Below are 8,699 nucleotides of genomic sequence, written 5' to 3'. Positions count from 1 at the left end.
TTTTTCCATGTGTACAGGGGTAACACATCATACTAAATATGTAAGGTCATATCTACATGGGTTTGATTACAGAAACTAATAAAGTATTCTCTAAATAATGAAAAAAAGAATAAGACAAGACTATAAGAGCAAGAAGCAATTTAAATATGTTCGGGGACCATTTTCATCTCCAGAATTAAGGATTATTTTAATGTTACATCATTGCCTGTTCTCTTTTACTTTCCTTTTCAGTTTTATTTTAGGGTTCCCTATTTTTAATGTTCATACAGAGATTTCTTTAACCGAAATACCGAATAGTTTCTTTGGTGTGAGAAACTATAATAGTACACAAGATCCTAATGAGATAATTAATAATGTGAAATAGGAAGTAAAGGGCTAAAGGTGTAGGGAAAGTGGGAAGGGTGGGGGAAAGGTAATAAGGGAGAGGAAAAAATATGAGAAACTGAAAAAATGGAAATAAAGTGTTTGTAAATGGGGAGGGGAGGAGAGGGTGAAGGGAGGGCAGGGACAAGGGGAAAAAATGAGAATCAAGACCTATTATGTAAAGGTACAGAATCCCAATGATGAATGTAACTGTGTTGTATACCTAGATTGCACCAATAAACTCAATAAAAAAAAGAAAAAAAATTACCTAAGCAACTGTATTTGTCATAATCTGATTGACTGATTGATCATAGTTTTGCCCACCTTGTGACTTCTCATTGGATCATTACTACCTAAGCAACTGTACTGGTAATCTTACTGGTTGACTATAATTTTGTCCCACCTTGAACCCACCTCACCTCATGGCTTTGTCCTATAAAATGCCTTTGAAAAGTTGGGTGGGTGGGCAACCCACTTTCTGGTCCCCCTTCTGTGTCTCTTCGACAGAAGCTTTCCTCCTGTCAATAAATCTCTCCTACTCTTTACCTCTGTTCCTAGAATTCATTCCTCAATTGTAGAGAACACGAGCTCGTGTTTCAGATACCTAGCAGGTGTAGGAGTTACATCTCTTCCCTCTGTATCAATACCACAACTACCTACAAAGAAGGCTGGGAATTGCAGTCTCTAGTTGGTCTACCATGTACCCCGCTACAATCATGAGAGGTCCTAGTGATATAAGGCATATGACAGGGATGATATAGGGACTTCCAAAAAATATAAGGAAAAGATTATAACTCTCAAGTTGCTAGGTGTCCAATCCGCTGCAGTTGTGTTCTGTGATATCCAAGAATGAATTCTAGGAACAATGGAGATTTAAAGTACAACACATTTATTGAGAGATAGCTTCAGCCTAAGAGAGACAGAAGGGGGCCTGGAAAGTGGGTTGGTCTCGTTGATTAGATAATATTGATCCAATGAGAAATCACAAAGTGGGTATAAGGTGGGACAGAACTTTGGTCAACCAATAAAATTACAAGTTTAGTCATCTAGCTAACATTGATTAAACAGGGATCAAATGGGGGAAAGAAGTCAGGTAGCAAGTGCAAGGGAATGAACAAAGATTTTCCTGGAAGGGGTGGGTTAAGATCTGTGTCCCCACCCACATGACTGATGCCTATTTAGAATATCAATACTGCTGTTCATCCATAGAGGAAGTGTGTGGGTGTAGTAGGTTCTTCTCGTTTTAAAGCCTGACCTTCAATGCCTGGCCCTCCAGCCACAGTTGTCTTCTGCACTGACTTCTTTGAGGGCCCAGCCCTGTCTGTCTATAATATGTCTAACTAATTTAGCTCTCTCCAATAATGAGATGGAAGGGAATTTCACTCTTAAGAGCGTTCTGGGGGTTGAACACTGGGCCTCACACCTGCTAACCACACCCTCAGCCACTAGGCTGACCCAAACGCTTCGCTTTTATTTCGGCGTGTTTGCACTGCTTTACTTCTCCACTCACGATTTTAAACATTAAAGCCAATTTCCAAGTTACAACGGCAGTCCTTTTCCTTTTGCTCTTTTTCTCAAGGCTTCGCAAAAGGGTTATATGATGGGTAGGCATTTTTCCAATGAAGCTCTGAGTTGATGGAAGGGGGTCTCTCAGTCCCCTCTCTCCCTCACCCTCAGGGGTGGGTGGAGAGAGGCCACTCCTCCCAGCAGGTCTCTAGGGATAAGCCTTCTTCTCTCCTTCGTTCCTCTAAGTAAGGCATCTAAGTAGCAGGTCAACATCACAGACTGAGCTTTTTAAACGTTGCAATATGATTTCTGTTAGACTCACCCTTGGCAACAGATGGTGGTATTTACTGCAACGTCATTCAAAGTGTGTGTGTGTGTGTGTGTGTGGTTTTCTGTACTTTATGTTAAGCTCTTTAAAAGCAGGGGCCATGGGCTAGGTTTACATCTGCAACTAGCAAGCAGGCTTAGTTATTGTTAGTAAACCTGATGATCATACTGTTGAAGTCAACCAGAAGCTGGTAAGAGGGCACAGAACAAAATGTCTCTAGTCTTAATTACTCTTTGTCTAATATAAAGGAACAAATTCAGGGAACCTTTGAGGGTTGGTTTTGAATTCCTCCTCTTGGTACTGGAATGATTCAAAGCCGTGCATGAGAAATGAAAATTCGATTCAAATTATGTGGCTTAAACCCCTCTGTGAATAACAGCCCTGGCTGCTCTTAGTACGTTGAATTCACAGGATGAAAATTGCCATTGTACGAGTAGGTATTTGAACCTTGTCACTCAGTAAGTATCTCCAGCACATTTTCGAAGCTTAACCTTGAGGCAGTGATTACATATACTGCTCAGCCTTTTCTCCATATTTTGTTCTGGATTTTTTTCCTACAAAAAACAACAAACATATGCAGTTAAACAGGTGTAATAACTTCTAATGTCCTATAGCACAGTAAGGTAATTGTGTTTGTCAGTAATTCCTTATATATTTAAAAATAGCTCGTAGAGAGAATTATAAATGTCCCCAAAACAATGATAAATATTTGAGGCAGTTATTTATATGCTAGTAACACTGGTCTGATTATGACACATTATATATATGTGTTGAAAAAATCACACTGCTCCATACTTATGTACAATTATGTCAAGCAAAATTTTTAAAAGTCAAGAAAAGCAAACATTTTTTAAAAACCCTCAGAGATTGCTTGATCTAGTATTGATTGATCTGAATTTTCTGGAATTATGAGATGTTTAAATAATCAAACTTTCAGTCAATCTCTTCTTTAGCCTAATGTTGAAGTTATGCAAGTAATAATTAAATACAGTTCCAGAAGAATAGTGAGGCTTAAACAGTTAAGAACAGCTTTCACTTCTGCCTAGCAATTTCAATTCTAGCCAGCGATATGTCAGCCTTAGCGGGTGAGTGGAGAAACAAAACAAAACAAAACAAAACAAAACTGAAGTGTGTGATGAGACAATAGTCTTTCTTTTCTTTCCTTTCTTTTCTTTTCCTTCCTTCCTCCCTCCCTTTCCTCCCTCCCATTTGCTCACCTTGTCAACCCAACAGCATACTGAGAATGTATACATATAAACCCCACACCTCATTTCCCAAGATGCCTGCCTGTTTATTGTTAATGTTTCATTTTCATTTCGGCAGCCATTCAGGAAATATTTATTGAACGCCTCCTATGTTTTCGGCACTTTTCAGAATCTTTTTTCCCAGCCCAGCTTTCTGCAGGAGTCTGAGGAAGGCTACGGATTCTATCCCAAAGCAACTCGGAGCCACTAAGCAGATGCAATGGACAAAACTGACTCTCTTCAGTTGGAAAGATTTGTGGACAAGAAGTTACTGCTGAAATTACACAGTAGCAGCCATTGTGGAGGGACATGGAGGAGACCTGATCCCTCTCTGAATCTTGTGAACAATGAATGTGTGGAGATGTCAAGAGAACAATATTGGGACTGCGGTAATAGCAGCACATAATATTAGCACGTTAGGTATCTTGGAATGACTAAGAATAATAGCTGTTTAGCAGAGAAATCCACATCTTCACTGCAAAGGGTCTGTGTCACAACAATATAGAAACCAAGTCACGTACATTTTCATAGTAAGCTTCTTGTTAAATAAACTTCTGGGATGATAATAACAAAAAAGTGAGCCTGGCATGGTAGCACACACCTGTAATCCCAGCACTTGGGAGGCTGAGGCAGGAGGATTGTGTGAACTTCAGGCCAGCTGGGGGGGCTACATAGTGAGTTCAGGGTCAGCCGGAACTACAAAGTGAGACCCTGTCTCAAAAAACAAAAACCAAACCAACAATAACAAAAATAAAACAAACAAAAAACCTTTAATCTCTTTATATTAACAATTACATGTAAGCTGTTGGATGGAGTATAGGAATTCATCAGAAAAATCATTAAGCTATGAAAACATCCATGATTTATGCAGTAATGTCACTAAGTGTTATTGCTACTGAGATATTTACAGACAGATATGGTTATCTCTTTAGCTCAAGCACTCAGCGCAAAACCTATATCATAAACGGTTTTAAACAGCTTTTATTCAGATAAATTCACATATCTCAAGATTGGCCCTTTTAAAATGTATAATTTAGTGGTTTTTAATACATCCAAAGAGTTGTGCAACCATTACTATAATCTAATTTAAAATATTTGAGCTATTTTCACTGTGTGAATATTATGAAACATGTTACTATGGACACTAATATGCAAGTTTTTGTGCAGACATGTTATTTCTGATGAGAATATACCTAGGAGTAGAGTTGTTGGATTGATAGCAATTCTATGTGTCACTGTTGTGTTGGATTTTTTTTTTTTTTGAGACAGGATCTGACTTTGTCATTCAGGCTGCCCTGAACTCAGTATGCAGCCCAGGCTAGCCTCGGATGTGCAGTGATCCTCCTGCCTCAGCCTCCTGAGTGCCAGGATTATGGGCGTGCACCACCATGCCCTGTAACTGCTGTTTTGAGTGCGACCCCCCAAGGCTTCATGTGCTAGGACCCTGGACCTCAGTGTGACAATGTTGAGATGTGGTGGGATCCTTAAGAGATCTGACCTACGAGGTCATGGCTACTGCTCCCTGCATCCTACTCACTTCCTGTGTGACCCTCTGGTGCGTGACTTCCTCCCACATGTACTCCTGGCATTGTGATTGTGACTGTGCGTCTGCAGAGCTCGCCCATCTCGAATGAAGCCTTCAGCTGAGCTGTGAGGATACTGGGGCTGTGCTGGAACAGAAACTGCATTAATCAACTTGTTTTCTTTACGAAGTACCCAGCCTTTGGTCTTTTGTTTTAGCAACTGAAAAAATAATATGTGCTAATGCAGTGACCTTTGCAGGAGCTGCCAAGCTATTTCCCGAAGTACATGCACTATTTTACAAGACCCCCCAAGCAATGTACATTTGATTCTAATTTCTCCACATTTTTGCCAACATTTGCCGTTTACTTTTTTTTTTGTTATGGCCACTCTATTGGCTGTGAAGTATATAATACTGTAACTCTGATTTGCCTCTCTCTAAGAACGAAAGCTATTGAGCAGCTTCGCATTTGTTGACTGGCCGTATGTATACTTGTGTAGAAAAATACCTTTTCAAATTATCTGTCCATTTAAAAAACACTGGGCTATTTTTCCATGTTGAGTTATGAAACTTTTTAATACAGCATGTTCTGGACATAAACCCCTTAACATATACACGATTTGTCAATATAAACCCTCCTATTCAGGTTGTCTCTTTACGGAGTCCTTTGAAGCACAAAAGTTTTTAATTTTGATGAAGTTTAGCTTTTTCTTGCGCAGTGTATGCTCCTGGCGCTGGGCTAGCACTCCATTGTCTTGGTCATGACGGTGAAGACTGTTTCCAAGGGTCTCATAGGTGCAGCTCTTGCATCTGCTTTTCTGATTTACATTTTTGTGCCTAAGACCGAGGGTCCAATTTCTTTTGTTGCATGTAGGTATTAAATTGTCCTAGTGGATGGTTGAAAAAAACTATTCTCCATGGAGTCTTCTGTGAATACTGCCAAGAGACAATTGGCCATAAATGCGTGCATTAGTTTTGGGGCTGCAAAATCAATTTCAATGGAATAGATCAATCTATAGGCCTAGCTCCAAGTTAGCAGCATGCGGAATGGATGAACATGCTCTGCAGCACCAAGCTTTGAAGTTGCAACACGTTATTTTTCAGGATTGTTTTTCATAGTAGGCTTAGAAAGACACAATTTAAGATTAGATAAATGTCTGAGATTTTTTAAAGGGCCGTATATTTACGTTGTTGTGTGTTTCTTTTTACACGTCATGTTTCAATAAAAGTTTGCTAACTTTCTATGAAAAAAATATAAAAGTTTGGATTTGGTGGGAGGGAAGGACGGACGCTGAAAATTGATGGTAGGGGCTGGGGATGTGGCTCAGTGGTACCGGGCCTCTCTGGCAAGCACAAAGGTCCTGAGTTCGATCCCTGGTACCAAAAAACAAAACAAAAAAAGACTAAACCTACTCATTCATAAGATGTTGCTAATGGGATCACAAATATATAGTAGCACCTACTTGCAGCACATGAAAACTGATGGTATATAGGTGTATGTGGCATGATCAAAATATAGAGGGAATATTTAAATTTCAAAAATTATTACAGTAAAAGGCATACTGCAATTAATCCCCCTCAAAACACCTCCCTGCTGGGTATGGCGGTGCACACCTATATTCCCAGCACACGGGACGCTGAGGCAGGAGGATCACCCATGAGTTCGAGGCCAGGCTGGGCCACCCAGTGAGACCGTGTCTCAAAACAAAACAACACTCCCCTATTCCTTCGAACACATTTATCCCATCCTATCACTGTTGCCACTTTATGAAGCAGTTCTGGAAGTCCTCTTTCCTGAATGTCTCTAGGAGGTCTGATCCAAAAAATGGTGAAAGCAGCTGCCCAGTACCAACAGAAAGGCAGGCTTGTAAGGACATCAGTGTCCTCATCCACCTCATGCGCAGGATCTGGCAGTGCACGATCTCTGCTTCTTTTCTGAAGTCAAAATGACGAGAAATGTGAATGTTCTGAATCGAACAGGACAGGAAGGCAGCCAGGGCAAGGCAACTAAAGATGCAGCACCAGAGGAGCTGTCAGGAGGTGAGGCCTGGCCAAGCTGGCAGGCCATAGGGCATGCGCCTGGAAGCTGTGTTCTTCAGCCTGGCCTTTTCCTCTTTCTCCCTCGCACTCCCTGCTTCCAGCTGCCAGGAGGTGGGCAGCTTTCCTCTACCATGATAGTTCTGCCTTGGAGCCAGCCAACCACAGCCAAAATAAGTCCTTCTGCCTTTAAATTGGCTCAGGTACACAGAAATCTGACAACTAGGCACACACCGGGTATTTGGTGAACAGTACTTGAGGATTATTATTATTATTATTTTTAGATAGGGTCTTTCTGTGCTGTTCAGGCTGGCCTTGAACTCACTGAGTAGTACAGTTGGCCTTGAGCCTGAGGCAACCCACCTGCTTCAGCCTCCCAAATGCTAGGATTACAGGCCTGTGCCCCCCCCCAACCTGATTACCTTGTTTTTTTGTTTTGTTTTGTGGTATGGGGATCAAACTCAGGACCAGGAGCTTTTGAGGCAGGTGTGGGGCCATTGAGCTAAAAGCCCGGCCTAGACTACCTTGTTTTAAACAGTATTTTCTTGTTTCAGAATCCTAGTTACTTAAAGATTTATGGACAGCTGACTGTCAAGAGCTTCATATGCAACACACAATCAACAACTGGGGGGGAGGATCTAATTTCCCTTTTACAGTCAGCCACTGGGGATACAAGCTCCTAGTAGTCACTAGAATCTGAAAAGATGGTCATTTAACTTCTCCGGAATTAATTTACCTACCGAGCTGGAGTCACCAGAGTGAGCCAAGGTCAACTGGAAAGCGCTGGTTAGTGCTAGAAGACCTGGATTAGAATTCTGGCTTTTTCAGGCTGAGAATCCTCCGAAACTTGTTTTCCATTCCTTTTTTTTTTCGTTCCTTTCAGCAAATGCTGACTAGCTGTTATAAACCAGGCTCTGTGGCCAGGGATAGAAATGCAACAGAGAACAAGGCTGTATTCCCACTCTCGGATCTCACATCCAGGGGAGGGTACACCCTAAACCCATCTCTCTTCTCAAAGGTGCAAAGGCCTCTAACTCCAATTTGAAGGTTTAGGGGCAGTAATTTTAGCATTCGATCAAAGCTTGAAATACGGCACAATCTGCTGACCACCAAGTGAATATTCTGGCTGCCCTTTACAAAAGGGTCAACCCGGTTCCGCCTAAGCGGCTTCCGTAAGCACCCTGCCCCAACACGGAGGCAGTGTCCTCTTTATCGCCTGTGACCCAGGCTTTGCATCCGCACCAATATTCAGAGGGAGACTGACAGGCCTCCTTTCTTTCGCCCAAGTATTTCCGACAAGAATTTGAGAAGAATCGGGGTTGCAGAAAAGCTAGTTTTCACTTAGCAAGGCAGATTCCTAATAGGAGAGGCCGAAAACATCTGAACCCAAGGAGCTGAACCGAAGAGGACGGCGGCGAATGCAAACAGCAATAGTTTAAACCGTTCCACGTCCTCCATCCCTAGCAACGAAGCTTTCTAAGAAATGCAACTTTTCCAAGCATTAATGCTCTGCCAGCAGCGTGCACCGCGCCGCCGCGCTACGCACAGCTGGGAGGGAGAGGCACTGCCCTGCTGACCGCAGCTGGGGTAGGGAACAGTGGTCACGTGAGCGGCAGCCCAGAATCCCAGACTGCGCATGCTCCCAAGCCTCGGCTAGTCCCGCTTCCGCCCGGTCTGCGCGCCCGCCGAGGGCCACGCC

The sequence above is a fragment of the Fukomys damarensis genome, unplaced genomic scaffold, assembly GCF_012274545.1.
Source record: "Fukomys damarensis isolate Sample0158 unplaced genomic scaffold, DMR_v1.0_HiC HiC_scaffold_37, whole genome shotgun sequence".
NCBI classification, from domain to species: Eukaryota; Metazoa; Chordata; class Mammalia; order Rodentia; family Bathyergidae; genus Fukomys; species Fukomys damarensis.
Note: the sequence above shows the minus strand (reverse complement) of the source record.